The sequence below is a fragment of the Globicephala melas genome, chromosome 2 (genome assembly GCF_963455315.2).
Source record: "Globicephala melas chromosome 2, mGloMel1.2, whole genome shotgun sequence".
NCBI lineage: Eukaryota > Metazoa > Chordata > Mammalia > Artiodactyla > Delphinidae > Globicephala > Globicephala melas.
The window spans coordinates 114,884,287-114,902,122 of record NC_083315.2 but is presented as its reverse complement, the minus strand read 5'-3'; the positions used below and the strand labels follow the sequence as shown (position 1 = coordinate 114,902,122).

The 17,836-nt window shown below is 36.9% G+C and overlaps 1 protein-coding gene across 1 annotated transcript in view; it reads right to left on the bottom strand.

Annotated features, from left to right (window-relative positions):
• The window catches only part of BRMS1L (BRMS1 like transcriptional repressor), a 39,679-nt gene that overhangs the window by 8,664 nt on the left and 13,179 nt on the right, over positions 1-17,836 (bottom strand). The window lies entirely within an intron of this gene.

Here is a 17,836-nt window from a genome sequence, read left to right as displayed (position 1 = left end):
TAATGATAAAATGTCAAATATATGAATAAACTAACACTAGAAAATACAGAATCTAAATATAGGGACAACTATATACAATTAAATTGTTTAAGAACATCTAAATGTATATGTGATAAATAAAGAGGCAAATATTTACTTTACAAAAAAACTCATAGTAAGCTCCCATTGCCCCTTTTAAATATAAGCAGGTCCCACCTGTACCACAATGGAGACCTTGTCCTATAAAGTATATCATTATAAAATGGATCACTTTTTCTCATCAGAACAATTCCCTGTTAATATCGCAGAATCATATTAAAATAGACTAATATATCACCAGGAGAAAAATTCAAACCTAAACTTTACAATTATTTTAAACAATTCAATTATAGTCAAAATCCTAAAATTACAGATTAATTATATCCAAATCTTTCAACAAACCTACAGAAAGATTGAGTCACTTGCTAAGAGACAAGACTGTTCCCTAGTAAATCAGACTAGAATCCAGGTCTACTACTTCTAGCCCACTGTATCCCTTATTTTAAAAGCCATAGAACACACATCAGTATAATATATAGATTTATTATATAAAAAGCTATGATAGATTTCCACCCATCCACCACACCCTTATCTCTAGTAAGGATATTAGCCTATTGGGCCAGATATATAGCTAGATGTGACTGTCTCATAGAGGCCACTGGAATGCAGTTAGTTATGATTTCTTGTGGATGGCATTAGCCATGCCCATTTTCAGCATTCCCAGTGTCACTTATGAAGTCCTCTCTTTTGGGTTTGAAATTTAGAGTCTACACATGCTTGAAGGTTCTCCTGAGTGGTAGAGAAAAGATGGCTTTTGTCAGGTTGAAGCAATCCAGGAGCTAGAGAGAAAGCAAAGCTGAAGAAGACTAAAACTAGATCTCATATGAAAAATTACCTCATTACATGCTACTCTCTATGCTTACCTCCTTTTACTTACCCCTCTGCCTTTGGCGAAGTCTAACAGATATTCTAGCCTTATCTACATTGTATTACAAGAATTGGTAAATGTTATGTAGCAGAGAAAAAGGGAGAGCAGGCTGTGGCCACAGTCAAGATCGTGTGACAGCTATAAATAGAGCCGGATTCTCCAACCAAAGATGACTCCGAATGCTAAGCAGGAGTGATAAGGCTTTTAAGAATATTTCAATTTTAAAAAAACTTTTAAGTAAAAATAAAAATTAACATTAAAAAAAAGAATATGGAAGTTTAACTGCTGCATTCTCTTTGCTTTCCATTGATAAATTTGCCCTAGGCCAAGCAGAAATTCTAAAATAAATCTACCAATCATTCTTTACAATTTAAAAAAAAAAAAGCCACAATGGGACTAAAATGTTTGAAGCTATCTCTAAAAATATAATAGGTATATTTTAAAGTATACAAATAGAAGTATCTTGATTCTATCCTCACTGTTATTTCTTTGATCTTCTCTCCCTTATCCCCAACCCCTCAACAACTTTCCCTGAGAAGGAAAGTCATAATGAAGCAGCTAAAAGACACCTAGAAAAGAAAGAGGCATCCAAACTCCCTTGCTTTGGTGCCTGGAGAGGCCTCTATAGTCAATAGGTAACTTAGCTTTTTTAAAGTATTACTAATTATAATTACATGTTTGGCTTCAAAATCCCACAACCCTCCAATCTCCACACCTATACTTAGTGAACCGGCTCACTGAGCCCTTTTGCAGGCTGACACCTATGCTCCTTCTCATCAGGGCAATGCCAGGGAGCCCCAGGAAAGTGGCTCCAAGGTTCCATGTTTGTACTCGTCTCCCGCTGGCCTGGGTTCAGAACCAGCTCCCTTTCGGCAGTTCCCTGACTTAGGCACCTCACAGTTCCCAACCTGGCATGGAGTCCTCGGAGATTTTCAAAGACTAGCATTACCAGAGAGCAAACCATATTAAAAAGCTACAATCATTTTTTTTTTAAGTGGGATACACTGGAATGAAAAGATAAGCAGAACAGAATTTAAAAGCCAAGAAATAGACCCATTGGTTATGGGAAATTTTATGAAAAGGGTGACTTTTCAAATCATTTGGAAACCTGATGACAATAAATGACAACAGAAAAATAAGTTTAACTATATAGAGAAAAACTCAGGTTCTTTGCCTCATGTTATACAAAAAAATTAATGGACTAAAGAGTTAAATTTACGAAATGAAATCCAAAAGAACTAAGGGGGACGCGGGTTCAATCCCTGGTCAGGGAACTAAGATCCCACATGCCATGGGGCAACTAAGCCCACGGGCCACAACGACTGAGCTCCTGTGCCTTGACGAGAGAGCCCGCGTGCCACAAACTACAGAGCCCACGCACTCTGGAACCCACGCACCACAACTAGAGAGAGAAGACCCAGCCGCCACAACAAGAGAGAAGCCCGTACGCTGCAACGAAGAGCCCGCGCAGCACAACAAAAAGATCCTGCATGCCTCAGTGAAGATCCCATGTGCCGCAACTAAGATCTGATGCAGCCAAAAAATAAAGAAAAATATCAGCTTCAAAGAACTAAAGGAAGGATGGGGACTCTTTATTTGATGTTGGGGTGAGAGAAGTCTTTCAAAGCACAAAAATTAGAAGGACAAGTTATTTTTTTAAAACTATGCACACAGAAATTAAAAACACATTAAAAAGCAAATAAAAGTAAGAGGAAGGCAATAAAAAAATATTTACAATATGACAAAGGCCTAATAACCATAAGATGGAATTAAACAAGCATGGATAAGTCAGTAAGAAAAATCTAAATACTATCTATACTCACTGCCAAAATCAGCCAAAAAGAGAGACAGAAAACACAAGTGCAAATTAAAATGTGCATTATGTGATATTATTTTTCACTTGACAAAGTTGTTTCATTCTTTTCAAGTATAATAAACAATGCCAACCGATACTGAGAATATAAACCAACTCAACAATTTGGAAAGTAATTTAGAAACAAGTATTGAGGACTTCACTGATTGTATCCTTTGATCTAGTAATTACACTGAAGATTCCATCCTAAGGAAATAACAACCTCGACCAATGCTGTATGGAAAAGGATGCTCACAACAGCAATACTTGTAATGCCAAAAACTAGGAACAAAGTAAAATCCAGTAATAGAGTATTGGCTACATAAATTATTGTACATCCATACTACTACTCTGCAGACACCAAAAATTCAGAATTCAAAAAGTAGGGAGAAACTGCTAGAGTAAGATTACAAATGAACCCAGATCATAAACTCTCTCTTCCCTAAGACATAATGAAATAAACAAAAATATGTACAAAATAAATCAACAAACCACACTTGTAGTTCTCAGACAAAGGAAGGGGCACAATGTCATGCCATAATCTCTGAACGTGGTGACTAAACTGAGACAGAACCCCAAGACCTGCATTATGTACACTACACACATGCGTGCACTTCATAAAGAAAGAATGAGAGAAGGGGGAATATTCTGAAAAGTCTGAGTTATACTTCCAAATCTAGAAAGAAATGAAGGAGGGTCTGGATGGGGGAAAATACATGAAAAGCCCTAGAGACAGAAAGCCCTCTTCATCATGGTAGGCTCACCAGTGAGAAGAAAACTTCCACAGCTCAGCAGCTGACAAGCTCTGCACATAGGCAGACTGTACTGACTCACTCTTAACTATGAATGATGGCCAAAGGTGACTAGTTATTTGTGAAAAGCATCGAAATGAAAGACACAGAGACAAACAAACAAAAAAGAAGTATAAAGAAACAGACACAAGTCAAGACACAGAAAAAAAATTCAAAACAACTACATTTAATACCCATAGAGGAAAGCGATTACACCCATAAGGAAAGAACAGGAGTTAGAAAAAATATTAAAAAATGAGTAATCAGAGGGCATAAGTGCTCTTGGAAATTAAACACATAATAGAAATAAAATATTTAGTAAAAGGAGTGGATGAGAAAGTTGAATATGCTCTAAAAAAGAATAAAATAAGAATAAAGGGAGGGAGGGGTAGGGACTTCCCTGGTGGCATAGTGGTTAGGAATCCACCTGCCAATGCAGGGGACACGGGTTCAAGCCCTGGTCTGGGAAGATCCCACATGCTGTGGAGCAACTAAGCCCATGTGCCACAACTACTGAGCTCACGTGCCACAACTACTGAAGCCCACGCACCTAGAGCCCGTGCTCCACAACAAGATAAGCCACTGCAATGAGCAGCCTGCGCGCTGCAACGAAGAGTAGCCCTCACTTGCCACAACTAGAGAAAGCCCGCACACAGCAATGAAGATCCAACGCAGCCAAAAATAAATAAATTTTTAAAAAAATGAAGGGAGAGGGGTGGAGGGAGGTACAATAAAAATATATAAGATCTATATAATATATAATAATTATATGAAATATAAGAAAATTCAAAGATCAATCTTGAAGGTCCAGCAGCCAACCAGTAAGAGTTTCAAAAAGAGAAAACAGAAAATAATGGAGAAGAACAATATAAGGAACTTCCCAGAACTAAAGATATGAGTTTCCTGATTTAAAGGTTCCTTTGAGTATTCATAATGAATGAAAAGAGACACACAACAAGGCACATCATCTTGCTGTTCCACAGCACCAAGGATAAAGAAAAATAGGTATTCAGGAAGAAAACAGGTCACGTACAAAGGATCAGGAATCAAAATAAGAGGCTTCTCATAAGCAATACTGGGAGCTAGAAGACAATGGAAAAATCCCTTCAAAATTCTGAGGAAACATGATTACTTACCATCTAGAATTCCATACTCTGAATTGGGAGTTAAGATGTTTTTGGACACGAAAGATGTAGGGTTTTAAAACATGTCCAATAAATGTTTGACATGCCTCCCTTCAAAAGGTAGAGTCTAATTCCTCTTCCCTTGAATGTGGGTAGGACTTAGTGACTCATCTCTAATGAACAGAATGTGGCAGAAATCTAAGTTATTAAAAACCCTGTCACTTCTGTCTTGCTCTCGTGACCCGTTCACTCTGGGAGAAGACAGTCACCAGGTCATGGGGGCCCTCAGTCAGCCTGTGGAGAGGCCCATGGGACTAAGGCTTCCAACCAACAACCAGCAACAGCTTGCCAGCCTTGGAAGTCAGTCACTTGGGAAGCAGATCCTACAGCCCCCCCTCAAGCCTTCAGACAACTGCTTCCCTGGCTGACCTCTTCACTGCAACTTCATGTGATTCCCTGAGTCGGAACCACCCAACTAAGTGGCTCCCAAATTCCTGACAATGGAGACTGCGAAATAATAAATGTTGATTATTGTTTTAAGCGACTAAATTTTGGAGTAATTTATTACAAAGCAATAGATAACCAATACAAGAGGTCTCAAACAACTAACTTCTGTACACTTTTTCCCAAGAAGCTACTCTATGAAACTGAAAAAAGAAAACAAGATCTAGCAGGAAAGATGTAAAGGGAATTTCCAGGGTGATGGTGAAGAGATACACCTTAAGACAGAGATGCAGCTGGCCTAGAAAGCATCTGAAGGATGTAGCAGGAAGGAACAGGTGAACAAGGGGTCCAGGGGTGGAGAAGTTGCGCCCAGGAGGGAGGACTCCAGAAGGAAATGGGTCTCATGGATTACCTGATGCATTTGATCACGTGGAAAATGGCATTGGGGGTTTTCATAAATCTGCTGGAGTCTCTGGGAAGAATTGGTAAATGAGAGAAAACTAACAAACAATAAATGAAGCAATTAATCCCAAGGTTAAAAAAATAGTTGTACAAAAAGGGAAGTTTAAGCAAAGTATAACTCTTGGATCAGTAAATAATATTTATAGTTACAATAAGAACAAAAATTGTGACACAACAATATTGGAAGAATGAGATGAGGGGAACTATTATGGAATCCTCAGCTTTCATAACAGGAAACCAAAAGGTAATAGCTAAAACTGATATTATTTAGAAATATGAAGGTAAACTCCAGAAGCAGTAGATAAAAGATTTTGATAGACAATTGCTGCTGGGATGTAAAATGTGGAGATGGGAGAGGGACTGCTGTTTTTCATTACAAGCCTGTGCCTTCAGAAATATGTACACACATTATCCCGTAAAAACTGACTTTTAAAAGGGTATTCAGGGAGGGGGAATTGGATGAAGACAATCAAAAGGTACAAACTTCCAGTTATAAGATAAACAAGTAATAGGGATGTGATGTACAACATGATTAATATAATGAACACTGCTGTATGTTATATATGAAAGCTGTTAAGAGAGCAAATCCTAAGAGTTCTCATCTCGAGGAAAAATACTTTTTTCTCTTTCTTTAATTTTGTATCTATATGAGATGATGAATGTCCATTAAACTTATTATGATGATCATTTCACGATGTATGTAAATTAAATCATTATGCTGTACACTTTAAACTTACACAGTGCTATGTCAATTATATCTCAATAAAACTAGAAGAAAAATTAATTTTTCAAAATAAAACACAAAATGACCCCCCCCAAAAAAGTATTTAGAGCCATAAGGAAACGCTCATGAAATGCTGCTTATAAAAAAGTTAGGATACAAAATACTATACATAGAGTCATATCAGCTATGTGAAAAACAATTATACAAACACACATACTTATTAACAGTAATTACTTATGCTTGGTAGATTATGGTTGCTTCTACTGTCTTCTTCAGACTTACTTCTCAAGTTTTCTCAATAGACAGTTATTAATGTTATAATCAGAAAACAAAAAATAATTAAATGAATAGACAACCAAAAAATCAGAGCTCTGAAGAGCTCTCACCAATCTTCTCAAGAACTGAAATCCTAACCCTGAACCCTAAGGGCCTGGCTGAGACCTTGCTACCACCTGCTGTCGCATCTGAAAACGCATTTGCAGCTCTGTGGGGTGGCTTAAATGAGATAACCTAAATAAAGCATCTCCACCCATCTTAGTGCCTGGCACACTGTAGTATTCTATAAATATGATTTTCTCCCTTAATTTGACACAAACCATCTGCTGCCTAATTGTCTCTGTGGTTTTTGGCACACTCTCTATGTGCATACCTGTGTGAACCTGTCTAGTCTCTGGTCCCGGCCCCTCCTTCCTATCTGCTGCTAATCAAACTTTTATTCTGACAACTGTCAGTGTGTCTTCCTTCTTCCCACTTCCCTTGCCTCTCAGGTTATTTCTATATGAGTCAAATGTAGAACTAAGGAACAAGCAGATACAAAGCCCTGAACAAGTTCAGATTTAATGGTAAACTGCATGAATGACTAGAAAGATCAGAGGATTTCAATCTTGGTCTGCTGCTTATTAATTGTGTGACCCCCAAGCAAACTATTTAACCTCTCTGAGCCTTAGTTAACCCATTCATAAAAATCAAGATAATTCCTATGCTATAAAGTTGTTGTAAGGACTAAAATGAGAGAAAGAATGTAAAACACATAACACTCTAAATGTAAGTTCCCATTCACCCTTTATTTCCTATCTAAAATGCCCTTGAACTACTAGTGAGTATTTTCAGATTAATTATATAATTAAACAGAGTAATTATAATATTAATTATGTATTAAACATACAAAACAGCAAGCCATAACTAAACCACAAGAAATTTAGGTAAATATTTAGCATCTCTATGGAGGAGGGAGGACTGTCAAAGCTGAAAAATGATGAGAGAAAGAATATCAATATAATTGTCTAAGTAAAAAACATTACTTGAAGATATCTTATTGACTTTTATTTATGGCAATATAGTAGACTAGATATCCACAAAAAACAAAACAAAGTAAAACTTCCACCACACCTAGACAGACATTCTAGATAAAATACCACAAAACTCTTTTTATAAGGTATAGCTAATCCCTTAAGAAAATAAGAGATTACCCCCAAAGACCAAATATAAACAAGGAGGTAAAAACCAGTATGCTAACCTGATATTAAAGCTGGGGTTTTCCAAAATATAGCAGAGGGAGGAACACTCCTAAACTCATTCTACAAGGCCACCATCACCCTGATACCAAAACCAGACAAAGATGTCACAAAGAAAGAAAACTACAAGCCAACAGCACTGTTGAACATAGATGCAAAAATCCTCAACAAAATACTAGCAAACAGAATTCAACAGCAAATTAAAAGGATCATACACCATGATCAAGTGGGGTTTATCCCAGGAATGCAAGGATTCTTCAATATATGCAAATCAATCAATCAATGTGATACACCAAATTAACAAATTGAAGGAGAAAAACCATATGACCATCTCAATCGATGCAGAGAAAGCTTTTGACAAAATTCAACACCAATATATGATAAAAACCCTGCAGAAAGTAGGCATAGAGTGAACTTTCCTCAACATAATAAAGGCCATATACGACAAACCCACAGCCAACATCATTCTCAATGGTGAAAAACTGAAACCATTTCCACTAAGATCAGGAACAAGACAAGGTTGCCCACTCTAACCACTATTATTCAACATAGTTTTGGAAATCCTAGCCACAGCAACCAGAGAAGAAAAAGAAATAAAAGGAATCCAAATTGGAAAAGAAGAAGTAAAGCTGTCACTGTTTGCAGATGACATGATACTCTACATAGAGAATCCTAAAGATGCTACCAGAAAACTATTAGAGCTAATCAATGAATTTGGTAAAGTAGCAGGATACAAAATTAGTGCACAGGAACCTCTGGCATTCCTATACACTAATGATGAAAAATCAGAAAGAGAAATTAAGAAAACACTCCCATTTACCATTACAACAAAAAGAATAAAATATCTAGGAATAAACCTACCTAAGGAGACAAAAGACCTGTATGCAGAAAATTATAAGACACTGATGAAAGAAATTAAAGATGATACAAACAGATGGAGAGATATACCATGTTCTTCAATTGGAAGAATCAACATTGTGAAAAGGACTCTACTACCCAAAGTAATCTACAGATTCAATGCAATCCCTATCAAACTACCACTGGCATTTTTCACAGAACTAGAACAAAAAATTTCACAATTTGTATAGAAACACAAAAGACCCCGAATAGCCAAAGCAATCTTGAGAACGAAAAACGGAGCTGGAGGAAATCAGGCTCCCTGACTTCAGACTATACTACAAAGCCACAGTAATCAAGACAGTATGGGGCTTCCCTGGTGGCACAGTGGTTGAGAGTCCGCCTGCCGATGCAGGGGACACGGGTTCGTGCCCCGGTCCGGGAAGATCCCACAAGCCGTAGAGAGGCTAGGCCCATGAGCCATGGCCGCTGAGCCTGCGCGTCCAGAGCCTGTGCTCCGCAACGTGAGAGGCCACAACAGTGAGAGGCCCGCGTAACGCAAAAACAAAAACAAAAACAAAAACAAAACAAAAAAAGACAGTATGGTACTGGCATAAAAACAGAAATATAGATCAATGGAACAGGATTAAAAGCCCAGAGATAAACCCACACACATATCGTCACCTTATCTTTGATAAAGGAGGCAAGCATATACAGTGGAGAAAAGACAGCCTCTTCAATAAGTGGTGCTGGGAAAACTGGACAGCTACATGTAAAAGTATGAAATTAGAACACTCCGTAACACCATACACAAAAATAAACTCAAAATGGATTAAAGACCTAAATGTAAGGCCAGACACTATCAAACTCTTAGAGGAAAACATAGGCAGAACACTCTATGACATAAATCACAGCAAGATCCTTTTTGACCCACCTCCTAGAGAAATGGAAATAAAAACAAAAATAAACAAATGGGACCTAATGAAACTTAAAAGCTTTTGCACAGCAAAGGAAACCATAAACAAGACCAAAAGACAACCCTCAGAATGGGAGAAAATATTTGCAAATGAAACAACTGACAAAGGATTAATCTCCAAAATATATAAGCAGCTCATGCAGCTCAATATCAAGAAAACAAACAATCCAATCCAAAAATGGGCAGAAGACCTAAATAGACATTTCGCCAAAGAAGATGTACAGATTGCCAACAAAAACATGAAAGAATGCTCAACATCATTAATCATTAGAGAAATGCAAATCAAAACTATAATGAGATATCACCTCAAACCGGTCAGAATGGCCATCATCAAAAAAATCTACAAACAATAAATGCTGGAGAGGGTGCAGAGAAAAGGGACCCCTCTTGCACTGTTGGTGGGAATGTAAATTGATACAGCCACTATGGAGAACAGTATGGAGGTTCCTTAAAAAACTAAAACTAGAACTACCATACAACCCAGCAATCCCACTACTGGGCATATACCCTGAGAAAACCATAATTCAAAAAGAGTCATATACCAAAATGTTCATTGCAGCCCTGTTTACAACAGCCAGGACATGGAAGCAACCTAAGTGTCCATCAACAGATGAAAGGATAAAGATGTGGCACATATATACAATGGAATATTACTCAGCCATAAAAAGAAATGAAATTGAGTTATTTGTAGTGGGGTGGATGGACCTACAGTCTGTCATACAGAGTAAAGTAAGTCAGAAAGAGAAAAACAAACACCGTATGCTAACACATATATATGGAATCTAAGAAAAAAAAAAAAAGGTCATGAAGAACCTAGGGGCAAGACGGGAATAAAGACACAGACCTACCAGAGAATGGACTTGAGGATATGGGGAGGGAGAAGGGTAAGCTGTGACAAAGTGAGAGAGTGGCATGGACATAATACACTACCAAATGTAAAATAGATAGCTAGTAGGAAGCAGCCGCATAGCACAGGGAGATCAGCTTGGTGCTCTGTGACCACCTAGAGGGGTGGGATAGGGAGTGTGGGAGAGAGGGAGACGCAAGAGGGAAGAGATATGGGAACATATGTATATATATAACTGATTCACTTTGTTATAAAGCAGAAACTAACACACCATTGTAAAGCAATTATACTCCAATGAAGATGTTTAAAAAATAAATAAATAAATAAAAATAAAGCTGGGGTTTCCTTGAGGGTATTTGCTGGTTATTGAATGGAGAGGCATCACTTTTAATGGCTATTTGGTTAAAAGAGAAAGATCTTGGGGGGAACTGGGATCCCTGCATGGTCCTCAAGGGTCACTACCTTTAGTGAAAAGGGCGACTGAAAAAATCCACCTGAGGGAAATCTATCTGTCTCAGCCTAGGCAATAAGTGGGGAAAAAAGTTTTCCCTGAAAATATGTCATCTTGGGCCTGATTTCTACATCTTTGGGATTCAAATATAGACCCTGCATCTTCCAGAAAATCCAAAGTCAGAAAGCAGTCATGTGGTGCTGGCATACCAGGATGCCTGGCTGAAACAACTCAGCGGAAATAAAAGCAGACACTATCTGAAGAGCTACAGCCTGTGTCCAAGGCTCACAGAATTGCTACCAATAAAACCTTCAGCATCAGGAAATAAGGAAATAAGGTGTGAGGTTTGGCAGAAATAAAAAACAGCAGAATTAGGCTCTGAAGGATGTCAGATAATGACTTATTGAATAAAAGTATGAATGAATTATTGCAATATGAAAAACCAAATAAGGCCTTACAGATGACTAATCACAGTTCCAGAAGACAGAAGGAAAGAAAATGGAAGACAGACAATACCAGAAAAGTTAACAACTGAGAAATTTCCAGAATTAACAGAGAACAAATTCTGAGATTCAGAAAGCACAACAAATCCAAGTCAGGAGAGAAAAATAATCTCTATGGAGACACACAGTAGAGAAACTGAAGAACAACAAAGAGAAGAGTTTTTGCAGCCAGTGAAGGGAAGGAAAAAAGTTATCTACAAATGACTGTAACCTTCTAGCACAGGCTATGGAAAGTAAGATCCTAAAAACATTAACAGGAAATAACTGTCATCCTGGAATGTTATAACCCCCTAAACTGTCCTTTCACAATTTTTACAAATAAAGCTATTTTTGAACAAATAAAAACTGAGCTTACCACTAACAGACTCTCAGTGAAGAAATGCCTAGGATGTTCTTCAAGAAGCAGAAAATAGACCTGCAAGGAAGGGTTGCAATTCGAAAACAGTGAACAAGAAACTAGTAAACTGTGGATAAACCTAAAAAGAACTAAATTTACGAGATCAAAATAACGTCTCATCTAAAGTATGAAAAACAAGATGGAACTAAAATAGTAAACAACTATACCTTGTAATTTGAGAGGGAGTAACTGGAGTTAGAGTTCTAAGGTCCTTTATAGGAGTTCTAAGGAGGAGGACAGAGTTATTAATTAATATTTCGATTCTACTAATGTAGGTATGCATGTTAAAAATTTAAGGTAATCATTAAAATATAGAAATGGAAGGTATGGAGGTAATCATTAAAATAGAAATAGAGGGTATAACTTTATGATGTATTTTTAAAACTCAATAATTCACACATACCTCCCAAAAAAGGTCAGGAAAGAATAAAAAAAGGATAAAGCAGAACAAACTGAAAACACAAAACAGGTTGGAATTAAGTATCAAAATAATCACCATCAATATAATTGGACTAAATTTATCAGTTAAAAGACAGAGATTGTTAAAATAGATTTTATTTTAATTCAAGGCTTATGCTATTTACGAGTAACACACCCAAAATACAAGGTCAGAAAAAAGTGAGAGGGAAAAAAAAAGGATGAAAAAACCTTTTATCAGGAAAATTCCAAGCCAAATAAAACTAGGGTAGCTGTTTTAACTATCAGACAAAATAGACTTTAAGGCAAAAATCACTGTTACAGAGATAGAAGGGTATAAAAAGAAGGATAAAATGTTACATTTATTAAAAAATAAAAATTCTAAAATATGTGAGTCTGCTAATACAGACTCTCTCTCTCTCTCTCTCTCTATATATATATAAAGCAAAAACTGATAGAATGAAAGATATGGAAAATTAAAAATCCCATTTACAAGAGTATCAATAATAGAATAATTAGGAATAAACTAAAGTGAAAGACTTGTATACTGACAACGTAAAATGTTGATGAAAGAAATTAAAGAAAACACAAATAAGTGGAAAGCCCACATTCATGGATTGAAAGACTTAATATTGTTATTAAGACTTAATATTGTTAAAATGTCCATACTACCCAAAGCAATTTACAAATTCAATGTAACCTCTATCAAAATTCCAATGACTTTTTTTTTACAGAAATAGAAAAACCAATCCTAAAATTCATATGGAAACACAAAGGACCCCAAACAGCCAAAACAATCTTGAGAAAGAACAAAGCTGGAGGCCTCACATTTCCTAATTTTAAAATATATCACAAAGCTATTGTAATTTTAAAAATATGGTACTGGCATAAACATTTAGACGAATGGAACAGAATAAAGAACGCTGAAATAAACCCATGCATATATGGTCAACTGAACTTCAATAACGCTACCAAGACTACATAATGGGGAAAGGATAGACCTTCAACAAATGGTGTTGGGAAAACTGGAAAGCCACATGCAAAAGAATAAAACTTGACCCTTATCTTACACCATACACAAAAATCAACTCAAAATGGATTACAGATTTAAATGTAGGACCTGAAACTGTAAAACCAATAGAAGAAAATAAGGAGGATAAGCTTTATGACATTGGTCTTGGCAATGATTTATTGGATATGACACCAAAAGCACAAACAAGACAACAAAAACAAAAAGATAAGTGGGACTATATCAAAACAAAAAAGCTTCTGCACAGCAAAAGAACAACTAGAGTGAAAAAGCAACCTAACAGAATGGGAGAAAATATTTGCAAATCATGTATCTAATAGGGGGTTAATATCCAAAATATGTAAGGAACTTGATTTAAAAAATGGGCAAAGAATTTGAATAGCCATTTCTGCAAAAAAAACATAAAAGTGGCTGATAGGTACGTGAAAAGATGCTCAACATTACTAATCATAAGAAAATGCAAATCAAAATGACAATGAGGTATCACTTAATACCTGTTAGGATGCCTATATTCAAAAACCAAAAGATAATAAGTGTTGGTGAGGATATAGAAAAATTGGAACCTTTGTGCACAGTTCGTGGAAATGTAAAATGGTGTGGTCACTGTGAAAAACAGTATGGAGGTTCCCCAAAAACACTAAAAATAGAACTACCATATGGTCCAGCAATCCTACTTCTGAGTATATACCTAAAAGAACTGAAATCAGGGTCTTAAAAAGATATTTGCACTCCTGTGTTCACTGCAGCATTATTCACAATAACCAAAATGTGAAAAACAACCTAAATGTACACTGAGGATGAATGGATAAAGAAAATGTGATATATACATACAATGAAGTATTATTCATTCTTTAAAAAAAAGAAGGAAACCCTGCCATATGCTACAACATGGAAGAACCTTGAGGACATTATGCTAAGTGAAATAAGCCAGTCACTTAAGGACAAAGATCGCATGATACCAATTATATGAGATATATAAACTAGTCAAACACATAGAAGCAGAGAGTAGAATGGTGGTTGCCAGGGGCTAAGGGGAAGGGGAAACAGGGAGTTGCTGTTCAATGGGTATAAAGTTTCAGTTATCTGTGATGGTTAAGTTCTAGAGATCTGTTGTACAACAATGTGCCTAGAGCTAACAATACTATATTACACATTAAAATTTGTTAAGAAGGTAGATCTCATGTTAAGTGTTCTTACCCTAACTTTAAAAAGAGAGAAAAGGGCTTCCCTGGTGGCGCAGTGGTTGAGGGTCCGCCTGCCTATGCAGGGGACGTGGGTTCGTGCCCCGGTCCGGGAGGATCCCACGTGCCGTGGAGTGGCTGGGCCCGTGAGCCATGGCCGCTGGGCCTGCGCGTCCGGAGCCTGTGTTCCACAATGGGAGAGGCCACAACAGTGAGAGGCCCGCGTACCGCAAAAAAAAAAAGAGAGAGAGAGAAAGAAAGAGAGAGAGCGGGTTGGGGGGAGGGAGGGAGGAAGGGAGGAAGGGAAGAAGGAAGGAAAGAAGGAAGGGAGGAAGGAAGACAGAGGAAAAAAGGAAAAAAATAAAACAAAACAAAGAAAAAGATGAAAGAAATTCCATGAGAGATGTTTCAACTGGGTGCTCTGGAATCATGAGCATTACAGCGTCTCTGGGACTGTACAATCCTTTTTGACCAAAGGAACTTGAGACAGTGGACATGCATTGTGAGGCACCTCATCATTAGCACCTTTGGCCTCCAGATCTCAAATTATGAATGACTTTACTATATTGAAAAGAACAGTATATGAATTTTCTTAGGAAATGAAAGAAAACTAATATCAAAAAGAAAATAAAAGAAATAAATACAAGGAGGTATTAACAAATCCACCATCACAGAGAGAAATTCTGCTCACCTCCCTCAGTAATTGAAAGATGAAGCAGACAAAAAAAAAAAGAGTGAGGAAACAATGCATATACTTATATAAATAAATAAATGAATAAATTGAAAGTGTTACGAGGAATGAGATATTTGCAGTTTCAAAGTACTTCTCCACTAAATACTTACTAATCACAATGAGAAAAAGTTAAGTATACTTAGAAAAACCTAGAAGACATCACTTAAACCAAGTGATCAGAGTGTACATAACCTATCATGGTACATATCAAAATTGTGCACTGCCTGTTAGAATTCAATGAGAAGAACACAGCATCATTGCTGTGATACTCCTACCAAAGATACAAAACCTGGTTCTAATCATGAAGAAACAGCAGACCAACTCAAAATTGAGGAACATTCTATAATATAACTGGCCTGAAATTTTCAAAAATGTAAAGGTCATTAAAAAACCAAGGGAAGACTGAGGTATTGTTCCACACTGAAGGAGACTAAAAAGACAAGACAATTAAATGCAATGACAAAGATAACGTGATTCTGAACTGCATCTCTTTGCTATAAAGACTGCTATAGGGAAAACTGCTAAAACTTAAATGGAGTCAGAAGATTAGATGGTAGTAACAATATCAATGTACATTTCCTGATTTTGATGATTTTAGTGTGGTTATGTAAGAGAACATCCCTCATTTGTTTGAAATATTCATTACAGTATTCAGGGGTTATGGAGCATCATGTTGCCAACTCATTCTCATGTTCACCAAACAAGTTCTTTTGTACCTTCTTGCAACCCTACTATGAGATTGTTTTCAAAAATGCATCATAAAGACAAGATGTACTAAGCACTCATGGAACTGAAGATTGCAATGTTAAATATATGCTTCTATAGAAGAGAAAAATATGGAATATTCCTAACTTATTTTATGCATCTTGGAATCAAACAAAGATAATATAAGAATTAAAAATTAAATCTCACTTATTAACATAGAAATGAAGCTTCTAAACAAAATATCAGCAAACTGAATCTTGTAATGCACAAGAAAAATAATCATTCCAGGAATCCAAGGACAGTTTAACATTAGAAAATACATTAATAATTTAAGTGCAAAAAAAATGACTAATTCAACAGATGCAGACAAAAGTATTTAATAAACTCTAACAATATTTATGGGAAAATTCTTAGAAAAAAAGAAATAAATTTCCTTAACTTGATAAAAAGAGTATTTATTAAAACCAAACATCAAGTATCATACTAACTGGAAAACCATTAGAAGCATTCCCTTAAAATCAAGAACACAGTAATGACCAGCTTTCACTGCTTCTATTCCAACATGTACTAGAGGTGCTATCAGTGCCATTAAGACAAGTGAAACAAATAAGAAGAGATCAGAGGACTTCCCTGGTGGCACAGTGGTTAAGAATCCACCTGCCATTGCAGGGGACATGGGTTTGATCCCTGGTCTGGGAAGATCCCAGACCCAGATCAACTAAGCCCGTGTGCCATAACTACTAACCCTGTGCTCTAGAACCCGAGAGCCATAACTACCGCAGCCTGTGCGCCCTAGAGTCCACACGTCGCAACTACTGAGCCCACCGTGCTGCAACTACTGAAGCCTTCATGCCTATAGCCCGTGCTCCATAAGAGAGGCCACCACAATGAGAAGCCCGCACACTGCAACAAAGAGCAGCCCCCGCTTGCCACAACTAGAGAAAGCCCGCACGCAACAACGTAGACCCAACACAGCCAAAAATAAATAAAATTTTAAAAAAAAAAGAGATCAGAAAGGAAGAAATAAGTTGCTATTATTCACAAATGACATTATTATCTACATGGACAATCTAAGAATCTGTAATTAAATTATTAGAATTAAGAGAGGTAGGTAAGATTGGATATAATATCAATATATAAATTACTTTTCTATGCAGCAGCAGAAAATGAAAAGCAATTCTTTAAAAGTTGTTACTAAAAAAAACAAAAAAAATTAACAATAACAACTGTAAGAAGGAAAAGAGCAAGATAAAATTATTAGGGTATTGAGTTACTAAGACTTACTAGACTGAAAGCTGTAAAAAATGATGCTGTGACACTGGTGCAGAAAGAGCCAAACAGACCAATGGAACAAATGAAAAAAAGCTAAAAACAAGCCAACACATATGTGGATATTTGATATAAAAAAGATGGGAGGGCTTCCCTGGTGGCGCAGTGGTTGAGAGTCCGCCTGCCGATGCAGGGGACACGGGTTCGTGCCCCAGTCTGGGAGGATCCCACATGCCGCGGAGCGGATGGGCCCGTGAGCCATGGCCGCTGAGCCTGCCGGAGCCTGTGCTCCGCAATGGGAGAGGCCACAACAGTGAGAGGCCCGCGTCCCGCAAAAAAAAAAAAAAAAAGAGATGGGATTGCTGATTAGTGGGAAAACAATGAAGAATATAATAAATAGTGTCGAGAATTACCTATCCATATGCAAAAAAGTAAAATTAGAGCCATACTTTAACCACACATAAAAATTAATTAAAGGCAGTTTAGCAATCTGTTAAAAAGCAAAATTTCAACTTTTAAAAGAAAATACATCATTTTACCTCAAAGTGGGGAAGACACAAAAAGCATCTATCATAAAGGAAAGATGATAAATTCAACTACATTAAAATGTAAAATTTTGTTCATAAGGTCATC